The sequence below is a fragment of the Eubalaena glacialis genome, chromosome 3 (genome assembly GCF_028564815.1).
Source record: "Eubalaena glacialis isolate mEubGla1 chromosome 3, mEubGla1.1.hap2.+ XY, whole genome shotgun sequence".
Lineage (NCBI taxonomy): Eukaryota > Metazoa > Chordata > Mammalia > Artiodactyla > Balaenidae > Eubalaena > Eubalaena glacialis.
In genome coordinates, this window is record NC_083718.1 from 167,064,106 (window position 1) to 167,075,760 (window position 11,655).

Genomic DNA, 11,655 nt, shown 5'->3' on the forward strand with positions numbered 1-11,655 from the left:
TGACTAGGGACTAGGAGTTTAGCCCTGAAGCCCTATCTATTATAGGTGGCAGCCAGATTTGGACATTTCTTTTTTTATTTTTTAAAATAAATTTTTAAATTTACTGTGCTTTTGGCTGTGTTGCGTCTTCGTTGCTGCGCACAGTATATCTCTAGCTGCAGCGAGCAGGCTTCTCATTGTGGTGGCTTCTCTTTGTTGGGGCGCACGGGCTTCAGTAGTTGTGGCTTGGGGGGCTCTAGAGTGCAGGGTCAGTAGTTGTGCGCACGGGCTAAGTTGCTCCGAGGCATGTGGGGTCTTCCGGACCAGGGCTCGAACCCCTGTCCCTTGCGTTGGCAGGCGGATTCTTAACCACTGCGCCACCAGGGATGTCCCAGATGTCCAACTCTTGAACTTTAAAATTATGTGAGCCATTAGGTTTTCTTTTGTACTTAACCTATGTTGACTTGGTTTTCTGTCACTTGCAGCACAAAGTCCTGTATTTTTTAAAATAAATTTATTTATTTATTTATTTTTGGCTGCGTTGGGTCTTCTTTGCTGCGCATGGGCTTTCTCTAGTTGCGGAGAGCAGGGGCTACTTGCGGGCTTCTCGTTGTGGTGGCTTCTCTTGTTGCGAAGAACGGGCTCTAGGCGCATAGGCTTCAGTAGTTATGGAGTACGGGCTTCAGTAGTCGTGGCTTGCGGGCTCTAGAGCGCAGGCTCAGTAGTTGTGGTGCACAGGCTTAGTTGTTCCGTGGCATGTGGGATCCTCCCAGACCAGGGATGGGACCCCTGTCCCCTGCATTGGCAGGCAGATTCTTAACCACTGTGCCACCAGGGAAGTCCACAAAATCTTGTCTTTTAATAAATGTACTCATGAGCAATTCCTAACAATAAATGTGTTTTACTTTCTAGGTTCATAAAGTTTGTCTCACTCAGCAAGATAAAGCAGTTGAGGCTATAAGATGCATAGGCTCCTGTTTCTAATGAATGACTCTTACGAGTAAAAAATATCCACGAGATAAGCCTTACCTTTTGTGTAGCAACTTTAAGAGAACTGGAGCAGTGAGTGCATACCCCTGCTTCTGATAACAGGACTGAGGAAAAAGAAAAAAAAACACTATAAAAAAAATTGAATCCTGGTTCTGGGTGAGGACTTCCATCGGGTGTGCAAACTGCTTGTTCATGGGACAGTTATCTAATTTTTGAGATATTAATTTGTGTTATTTGTTGTACACTTTTCCTGCCTTGCATCATTATCTCAGGGATTTTAGGAGGACCAAAAGCAGAAGCTGTTGGAAGTCAAGAGCTGGTCTCGTGTTTTGTAAAAATTCAATCTGACTGAAAAGAGTATGAAAGTATCCAGGGAGGGAGGGAGAGAGAGAGAGAGAGAGAGTTGTTTGGGGAGACAGGAGGCAGAGATGTGCCTTAGAGGAAACCAAGGAAGAAAAGATTTCAGAAGTACAGGAAGAGGATGAAGGTCTATAGTTCTGTGATTTTAGGGGACCTGCAACATGTTCTTCAACTGCATTATGGGGAGAGTGCTGGACCCTGAGAATAAGGAGTTACATCCTTGCCGAAGATACTCATGATCAAGCCACTGGTCCTGATGAGAACCTGCAGACTGGGGCAATGGTCATCTCTGATGTAACCAGTCTGGACTACTGAGCTAATAGCTGCAGAGATTCCATTGTGCTTTGGTGGCGAGTAAGACCCACCATGGGACCTATACATACCTCTGGTGGCATTCTTCTTGGGAACACCAATAATGACTGAGATTAAATTTTCTGCCAGTGTAGAAGCATGAGGTCTCAGATTTAGATTTAAGCTGATTATGAGAAAATAAGTAAGTTATTTCCTCCATACATGCATATGCCCTAAAATTCATACCTGTTACTTTTGGATGAAGCATGGGAACCCAACTTGTTTCCTTGACTTACCTCTTTTAAATAAGTATCTAAAGAGAGAAGCCCAGTAGGAGTCAAGCCATAGTCCAAGAAAAGCCCTCAGGATCTCATCCATAATCAATGACATTCATACCCTTAGGAAGACACCTAGATATTAAGAGTATCCTGCTTTTGGCCCAAGAGTAGGAGTTCAGAAAGAATGGGAATTAATACCACAACTTTATTCTTTGTATTCTATGCCCCCCCCCAAAATAGGCTTCATTTATTCTTTTAAAGGCTAGTGCTAAAATTGCTTCATTTGATTATCCCATTTGGGTAGTATATCCATTTAGCGTGCTTGTTTGCAAGTATTATATAACTCAACTTTAACAGGTTTAAACAATAAAGGGAATGCATTGAGTTATAAAATTGAACAGTATAGAAAGAGGATAAACTCAATACTTGTCTGGACTAGGTTGTATTTTTCTGTAATTCTCTCAGCTCTACCCTCTTTTTTTTTTTTAGTTGAAATATAGTTCAGTTACGTATGTTAGTTTCAGGTGTATTACATAATGAAGATCTGCCTTTAAAAAAAATTTTTAAACATCTTTACTGAAGTATAATTGCTTTACATTGTTGTGTTAGTTTCTGCTGTGTAACAAAGTGAATCAACTATACATATACATGTATCCCCATATCCCCTCCCTCTTGTGTCTCCCTCCTACCCTCCCTATCCCACCCCTCTATGTGGTCACAAAGCACCAGGCTGATAGCTCTGCCCTCTTTGATTGACTTTATTTTCAAGCTGGCCTCCTTCATGGTAGCAAGCTCATTACCATGGAGTATACTTTCTCATTCACAACCAGCTGGCCTATCTGGGATCTTGTGCTGATTTTGAACCAATTAGTGTGGTAAGGAGTCTAGGATACTGTTACTGAATTATACCAATCAGGGACAACCCTTGGAATTGAGTGGTAGTATCAGTCCTATTTGAAGCACATGGCTACCACACAGTGAGGACAGTTGGAATGGAGGACAGCATAAGTAGCATGATTTCAAATACATTTTCAAAAATAACTCACGGAAAGAAGATAAGGGAAAATATGCTAAATGTAAAGAATTGTTGTCTTTGAGACAATGAGACTGAGGGTAGATTTCTTTTTCCCTTACAACTTAAAATATTTATTTATTTATTTATCTCCCCCACCACCCCAACCATAACCTTGTATCACTTTTATAATGGGGAAAAAAATCCTCATAAATTTGTTGGGAAAGAAAATCAAGAGTCAAAGAACGATGCAAAACAGTAGTGTGAGATTTCACCAGCTTGTGAGTTCGTAGCTAACTGGCAATAAGTGGAACAATGTGCCACAGCGAGAGTAAGAATGTGTCAATTCTGTTTGTCTCCTTGAAGAGCCGTTCTCCCTCCTCAAAGTTCTTTATGCTAAAAAAAAAATTTTTTTAAAGCACCTTAATTATGTGTCTCAGGACAATTATTTGAAATATATTTTGGATTTTATTTGCTGGTTATCACACAAACAAACTCAGACGAAACTCTTTGTGTGAGTCTTGCTCTGCATCTCTGCCTCACATGCACTTTCTCTGTTTCTGAAACTGGATGTCTTTGCCTCTTACATCTCATCTCCTAGCACTTAACACAATAGTGGACAGGGAGTCACTCGATAAATGTTTGTTTAATGAATGGATCGGTGAATGTATCATTTCTGCCTCAGGATGTCTTTGTTTCTATTTCTCATTGTCACTGCCTCTGGCCTATGAATCCAAATGACCAAATACTATATAAATTCACCTTGAAATTGGCTTATTTTTTTTTCAGCTGATATTAAATCTTACAGGGGCCTGGCATTTGGCACTGTTCCCCAGTGTTTCCATCATGACCTCCATGGACCTCTTGGAGTCACTTAATCTGGGCCAACCTAGTTGGTAATATCTGAAATAATAGTATTCTTTTCCTGCTAGCTCATCTTCCCATTTTAAAGATCAGCATATAGCAATACTATCTTTGGAGTCAGACAGCCCATGTGTAAATTCTGGCTCTCTCACTACTAGTTGAATGACCTTGGGCATTAACCTGTGTGAGCCTCAGTTTCCTCATGTGTAAAATGGAAATGGCAATAATACTTTATGGGGTTGCTGAGAAGGTCAAATGGGACAATGTATGTAAAGCATAATATCTGCCCAAAAGTAAGTGCTGAATAAATATCAGTAATTATTATTATTAATTAACAGATATCTGTTGAGTGTTGTTTATGTGACAGGCACTATACTAGATGGTGGGGATTAAAAAAAGCACCAAGGGCTTCCCTGGTGGCGCAGTGGTTGAGAATCTGCCTGCCAATGCAGGGGACACAGGTTCGAGCCCTGGTCTGGGAAGATCCCACATGCCGCGGACCAACTAGGCCTGTGAGCCACAACTACTGAGCCTGCGCGTCTGGAGCCTGTGCTCCGCAACGAGAGAGGCCGCGATAGTGAGAGGCCTGCGCACCGCAATGAAGAGTGGCCCCCGCTTGCCGCAACTAGAGAAAGCCCTCGCACAGAAACGAAAACCCAACACAGCCAAAAATAAATTAAAAAAAAAAAAAAGTACCTGACCCAGGATTGCTGTAAACAATTAAGCATAATGAATGAAATGTAATCTGCAAAAAAATAAAAAATAAAAAATAAAAATAAAAATAAAAAAAGCACCAAGATACACAAATTCCTAACTTCATGGAGCTGGTCTAGTGGGGGATTTTGACATGTAAATAGGTATTACCAACATGACCCTATGAGAGTGGAAGTGTGGGATGCTGGAGGCCCATAAAAGTTCCCGTCTAGCTCAGGCTTGGAGGTCAAGGAAGGCTTCCAGGAGAAAATAACATAAAAGTTGATATAAGAAGTCTGAGTAGGACTTAGCCAGGCAAAGAGAAGGGGGAAGAATATTATAGGAACAGCCTGTTCAAAGGCTGAGGCAAGAAAGAGCTTGAAGCATTTGAGGAATTGAAATAAATTCAGTATTACTGAAGCCTATTATACAAAGTGGAAGGAGTAGCTAGAATTGAGGCTGGAAGTAGATGGGGGTCACATCATGTTGGGCCTTATAAACTAGGTTAGGGAGTGGGAAGGGTAGTGGGAAGACAAAAGAATTTTAATCAAGGAAGTTACTTGATCAGATTTACACTTTAGAAAAATTGCTTTGGCTGCTGCTGTTGGGGGTAAGGGTAGGAAGGGCAGAATAGCTGTAGGTACAGAGACCACTTCTGAAGACCAATTCAGAGACTGCTGTAGTAATTCAAATCAGAGATGATGGTGGTCTGACCTGGGAGTAGAAGTGAGGATGGAGAAAAAAGGACCTATTAAAGAGATGTTTAAGAGAAGAATCACTGTGGATTAGTATGAGATGAAGGAGTTAAGCATGATGATCAGAAAACCTGGTGGGGCATTCCCTGGCAGTCCAGTGGTTAGGACTTCGCACTTCCACTGCCAGTTGCGGGGGGGCGGTGGGTGGGGGGTGGAAAGAAAACCTGGTGGATGGTGGTATCATTCCATGGAATAGGGAACACAGGAGAAGGAGAAGTAGTTGAGGGGGTGGGGCACTGGGGCAAATAATGGGTGCAATTTTAGATTTGTTGAGTTTCAGGTCCTATGGAATACCCAAAGGAAAATATTTAATAGGCAGCTGGAACAGTTCAGAAGAAATATCTGGGAAAGAGTTATAGCATTGGGTCATCACAGAGTTGATGATTATAGCCACAGAAGTGGGTGATGAGCGTACACTTATTGTGGGTACAATGAGGTGAAAAGAAGACCAAAGAGAGAGACCTTGAGGAGCACTGATAATTTAAAAATTAGTACAGATATGGGAACATAGGAAAGAGATTAAAAAGAAATGACCAAGGCGTACGAGAATATGGTATCACAAAGCAGTGAATATGGTATCATAGCAGTGGATTGAAGAGTGGGTGTGATATGAAGAAATGAAAACAGTGAGTATAATCAGCTCTTCCAAGAGGTGTGTTGTTATGACAAAGAAGATAAAGTGGTAGCTGGTAAGACACTCCCTGCTTTGTAATTGGGGGAAAGAAAGAATGGTTGGTATAATTGCAGAAAACCTTGTGAGTTTGGTGCCAGGAACTGAAGAAGTTCTTATTTAATGGCTTCTATGGTATTTTCTCTGTGAACTAAGAGGTCAGGTCATCTGCCATGAGTGAGATGAAAGGGTCAGAGATTTGAAGAGAAGGGAGAAACTCTGAATAGTCATTCTGAAGAATGAAAGAGAGAACTGACAAAAAAGGCATGGGAAGATTTCTGGACAATACCATTAGCACAGCTGAGGTTGAGGAACTTGAATGTATATTCGTGCCAGCCTGGTAGGCTGTATGATTTTTTACCAACAGTAGTAAGCAGCCCAGGTGTAGGCAGGGAGAAGTTGATTCAGGGTTGTTTTTTCCAGGTAGGTACAACAGAAGGGCCATAGGAGAAAGGTGAGCATATTGGCAAGTGACTAGTACAAAAATCTAAAAGGAAGAGAAGACAGTGGAAGGTTAATAGGATGAAAATAGACTGATTAAGGAACCAGATGTCTTCATAAGATAGAAGTATAGCTTTAGAGAGAGAAATTGAGTGAGAAAATAGAAAAGATAGAAGGCTGTAGTCAGAAAGTGGGATATCTTAATATATTATTTCAGAGGTGGAGCAAATTTAGGTGGTCGAAGGATTCAGATTGTGGCCATTGGATGTGAGGTTTCCATGATTTTGGTTACAAACATCTGGTCAATTGCATAATATTCTATTATGTCTGGTATGTAAAGGGTGCACAGGTTGAGTTAACTTCTCTTTCCTTGTGCACCCAGAGTATCTCTTCTGTAATACTCAACACACTGTAGACTAATTATCTGTTTGGTTGTCTGTCCTTCTTCTCAGAAAGTGTATGTGCCACAGTTTCCCTGATTCTTTCAACCAACCCTTTATTCCAGTCCCCTATTTATTACATTCCCTTCTTCCTAAGGAGTAGTAAAAGCATATTATCTACTTTGTAACTTATGATTCAGTATTTTTGATGGATTCTTTTACATCCAGGGGACTTTTGTGCCTGGGGAAGAATACTCACAGCTACTTGTTTGTTGCTTAACACCCAATTTACTAAAGTCGTATTTCTAATAAACAATATGTTGAAATCATTTTTTTCTTGAGCATTGAACATGGAATACACGTTTGATTACTTTAACTTCCTTAAACAATTTAAACTGCAGTTACAAATTTAATATGGCTGATACTTTTTTAAAAAATTAATTAATTAATTAATTTTTGGCTGCGTTGGGTCTTTCTTGCTGCGCGCGGTCTTTATCTAGTTGCAGCGACCGGGGGCTACTCTTCGTTGTGGTGCGTGAGCTTCTCATTGCCGTGGCTTCTCTTGTTGCAGAGCATGGGCTCTAGGCATGCGGGCTTCAGTAGTTGTGGCACGCAGGCTCAGTAGTTGTGACTTGCGGGCTCTAGAGTGCAGGCTCAGTAGTTGTGGTGCACAGGCTTAGTTGCTCCATGGCATGTGGGATCTTCCCGGACCAGGGCTCGAACCCATGTCCCCTGCATTGGCAGGCGGATTCTTAACCACTGCGCCACCAGGGAAGTCCCTGGCTGATACTTTTGACTATCTCATATGCCTTAAAAATCAGCAAAGCATGTACAAATGCAAAGATTACACAATTGACTACACTTATATTTAACCTATTCAGTGCCGTAGGTTAAATATTACTGCATTATTTTTGCACTGTTTTTATACCTCTTAAGTTTATACCTATATTATACCTATACTTCGTTATCTTCTTAAGGTTTTAGTAATATTATTTTAAATATTTCTGGGATTTCAGAAATATTACCAAATTCAATAGAAAAATAAATGCAATTTTAGACCAGTTGAGGTTCTGGGATCTGCGATATCAACTAATTCTTTCTTAGTTGGGATTTAAGACCTAGTTTTGCTGTTCAACGTAACTTAGACTAATTTAAAACCCTTTTTTTAAGTAATAAAATTTTAAAAAATATCATAAGACATAACTCTCTGTCATCCTTATGGTTTTTAATTTTCGAAGCTTAGTGTCTATACTGGAAATTTTGTAAGCTCTAAGTTTTGCGTGATCAATAGTCCCTAATCAATCATCCTGCCATTACATAACATCATTCTGCTTGAAAACTTAGGTATTTCTAACCAGTATTTTATTATAAGTAGTAGGGCCATTTAGTTGTTTTATCACCTGAGAGTTGAAAGTTTGATTCACTTTTCTCACCTTTAGAATATCTGTTGAACTCTATTTTTACTTGCTTACTGTTAATCTGGTGCTGAGTAACTGCTGGACTGTCTTTTATCTGGTCATGATAATTTTATGAAATCACTAGTGCTGATGGCTCCTTCCTATACTTGGTACTTTTAATTTTTTTTATTAAAAAAAAAATTTATTTATTTGGTTGCGCTGGGTCTTAGTTGTGGCAGGTGGGCTCCTTAGTTGTGGCTTGCTGGCTCCTTAGTTGCAGCAGGTGGGCTCCTTAGTTGTGGCATGCAAACTCTTAGTTGCAGCATGCATGTCCCCCTGACCAGGGATCGAACCAGGGCCCCCTGCATTGGGACCGTGGAGTTTTATCCACTGTGCCACCAGGGATGTCCCCTACTTGGTACTTTTTAAAGGTGCTTTGGCTTATTCATAAATTTTTGGTTCATTTTTACTTGCTTGCATATATATATATATACACACACACACATACATACATAGAACATAAACATAAGTAAATTATATGTAGATATATTTAAATCAACATACCCTTTACAGAAGAAAAAATACATGTGCATTCACACCTCTACTTGCAGATACACATATAACTCATTATTAAATGTATCATATTGTATTCATCCTTTTATTGTATTAAAGCTATTTTTCTCTTTTCAGTCTTAGTATGGATGCATAACCTTTATAGATTTGACTTATTCCAATTAACCCAAATTATGATGTTTTACAATCAAATTATTACAAGTTGGTCAGAAGAAAACATAGGCATAAATCATAGCAATATTTTTTGGATGTCTCCTAAGGCAAAAGAAACAAGAGCAAAAATGAACAAATGGGACCAAATTAAACTTAAAAACTTTTGCACAGCAAAGGAATCCATCAACAGTGAGAAGACAACATACTGAATGCGAGAAAATATTTGCAAATTATATGACCGATAGGGGTTAATATTGAAAATATACAAACAGCTCATACAACTCAGTATCAAAAAAAACCAAACAAACAAATCAACAACCTGATTAAAAAATAGGCAGAAGACCTGAATAGACATTTTTCTGGAAAATATATATCAGATGGCCAAAAGGCACATGAAAAGATACTCAACATTGCTAACAGTCAGAGAAATGCAAATCAAAACTACAATGAGATATTACCTCACACCTGTCAGAATGACTATCATCAAAAAGTCTACAAATAACAAGATATTGGTGAGGATGTGAAGAACAGGGAACCCTAGCACACTGTTGGTGGGAATGTAAATTGGTGCACCCACTATGGAAAACAGTGTGGAGGTTCCTCAACTAAAAATGGAACTACTATATGATCCAGCAATTCCAATCCTTTGGTTATATATATGAAGAAAACGAAAACACTAATTCGAAAACATACATGCACCTCAATGTCTATAGCAGCTTTATTTACAATTGCCAAGATATGGAGGCTACCTAAGTGTCCATCAACAGATGAATGGATAAAGAAAATGTGGTATATATATACAATGGATTATTACTCAGCCATAAAAAAGAATGAAATTCTTGGGAATTCCCTAGTGGTCCGTGGTTAGGACTCAGCGCTTTCACTGCTGGGGCTCAGGTTCGATCACTGGTGGGGGGACTAAGATCCCATAAGCTGTGTGGCATGGCAAAACAAAAACAAAAACAAAAACAAAAACAAAAAAACCTAACCAGTAGGGAAATTGAATCAGTAATAATAAGAAAATCCTCAACAAAGAAAAGCCTAGGACCATATGTCATCACTGATGATGAAAAAAAGAATGGAATTCTACCATTTGTAATGACATAGATAGACCTAGAGGATATGATGCTTAGTGAAATAAGTCAAAGAAAGACAGACAAATACTGTGTGTTATCACTCACATGTGGAATCTGAAAAATAAAACAAACAAATGAATACAAGAAAACAAAAACAGACTCAGATATAGACAACAAACTAGTGGCTACCAGTGGGGAGAGGGAATGGGGGAGAGACAAGATAGGGGTAGGGAATTAAGAGACACAAACTGAAAAGTAAATAATTTAAAATAAAATAAAATAATTGCAAGTTGGTCAATGAGCACATCTTTAAGCTTTGGCCTTTTAGCTCTGCCCCTGACATCCTTGAAACGCTCTTTCTTGACACAACAGAATGTTCCAAAGCCATACTGATTTTTCTCCTGCCCCATAGAATCATCTGTTCTGCAATGAGTTCCAGATTCTTTTGGTGGGAAAAAACCACCAGAGACCAAATTTAGGTTTCAAGGGTGTACACAAGAGTAAATGTTGGGCAAAAATATTAGAGCTGCTATTGGGCCTCTTTTAGTATTGAAAAACCTGGAAAAATATATGTATTTTAAGCTAATGACAAATCTGTAGTCATCAAAACAACATGGTACTGACATAAGTATTGACATATAGGTCAATGGAAAAAAATTGTGAGACCAGAAATAAACCTTCACGTCAATTCATTTCCACAAGGATTCCAACATAATTCAGTGGGGAAAGAATAGTCTTTGTAATAAATGGGGATGGGACAACTGGTATCCACATACAAAAGAATGAAGTTGGACCCCCTACCTCACACTATATACAAAATTAACTCAAAATAGATCAAGATCTAAATGTAAGAGCTAAAACTATAAAATCCTTGAAGAAGACATAGACATAAATCTCTGTGACATTGGATTAGGCAATGGTTTCTTAGATATGACACTGAAAAGCACAAGCAACAGAAGAAAATAAATTGGACATCAGCAAAATTAAAGATTCCATCAAGAGAGTAAAAATGCAATCCACAGAATGGGATAAAATCTTTGCAAATCACATATCTGTTAGGGGCACTGCAATAAGAATATATACAGAACTTTTATATCTCAATAACAAAAAGACAAGCCAGTAAACGGACAAATGATCTGAATAGACATTTCTCCAAAGAAGATCAACAATTGGCCAATAAGCGCATGAAAATATGCTCAACATCATTAGTCATCAGGGAAATGCAAATTAAAACCACAATGAAATACAACTCTATACCCACTAAGACAGCTATCAGCAAAAAGAGAGATAATAATAAATGTTTAGGGGATGAGAAGAAAATGAAACTCTCATACACTGCTAGAGGGAATGCAAAAAAGGGACACCACTTTGGAAAACAATCTCAAGTGGTTAAACACAGACCTACCATATAACTTAGCAATGTCATTCTTAGGTATATACCCAAGAGAAATAAAAACCTATGTCCACATAAGAACTTGTACCTGATTGTACATAGCAGCATTATTCATTATAATCAAAAGTCCATTAAATGATAAATGGATAAATAAAATATGGTAATCCATCCATATTAATTGGCAATAAGAATAAAATACTGATACATACTGTAATGTGGATGAACCTTGAGAACATGCTAAGTGAAAGAAACCAGTCACAAAAGACCACATATTGTATGATTCTATTTGTAAAAAATGTTTAGAATAGGCAAATCTATAGAGAAATAAAGTAGACTGGTAGTTGCCTAGG